Genomic DNA, 1,006 nt, shown 5'->3' with positions numbered 1-1,006 from the left:
ACATAGGTTTTCACTTTCCAGCTGTCCTATGACTCATATGTATGGATGTGACTCACGCAGGGAATAATCTGCAGTTCATGGAAATACAACTAGCCTTGGGTGTGATTCCTTTGAAAAGAAACAGCAATTACAATAAAAGCTCATATGAAATCTAACAACTCTATGCATAATATGATGGTCCTGCTGCTTTAAATGCCATGGTCCTGCCTAGCATATGACGGATTACACAATATGTCTCCCAATATAACCATTTTCCCTGCTCCCCTCCCAGCTACTCCCTACCCTCAATTTCTTCACAAAGAAATTGAATCCCTAATGTGCACCTCAAATATCCAGTGCTAGCTTTCCTGAATAACCAAGGGAAGTATTGGATGTGCAAAGGATGTCAGATTGGACCGTAAGTTTGGTATTGCAAACTGATGAACAAGTTCAACATTGTTTCAGCTGTGCCTAAATTAAACTGCCAAGGGAGGGGCCATAAATCAAGGGCATTAAAATATACAAGATACTTTGCTTCATCAATTTTTACATGTGAACCAGCTACGGTATGTCCCTTCTAACAGAACAACTCATGAAGCTGTAGACTTTAATTACGGTTTTGCCTCCCTTGTTTATATATACAGACCTCTTTTTAGAAAAATTGTTCTTTTCAAATACTAAAAGGCTGTGTGACCTTGGCTTTCACCAGAGGAAGTGGTGGCACCACAGTTTGTAAAGGGCTAAAAGGAGAACTGCATTTTGCAATCTGTGAAACAGTTTGCACTCATCCCAACTGTTAATTAGTTGGGTCTCCTTATTTGATTTACAAAAACAAACCCAGGATACAGTGTTGTATGGTAGGCCACAGAGACTTTGGATCATCTGCTGATAGAATAGCATCCAGATCAGACATCATCAAGGTGGAACTAATATATAGAAGTAAAACATATATAGAAGTAAAACTTACAGTGCTGACTTGCAGCAGTTTATATTATTTTGCTGTGGGACCTTTGCTTCCTAGAGCTTT

This window comes from Gavialis gangeticus, unplaced genomic scaffold, assembly GCF_001723915.1.
Source record: "Gavialis gangeticus isolate Ggan-Ray unplaced genomic scaffold, GavGan_comp1, whole genome shotgun sequence".
In the NCBI taxonomy this organism is placed as follows: Eukaryota; Metazoa; Chordata; order Crocodylia; family Gavialidae; genus Gavialis; species Gavialis gangeticus.
This window is presented reverse-complemented; position numbering follows the sequence as displayed.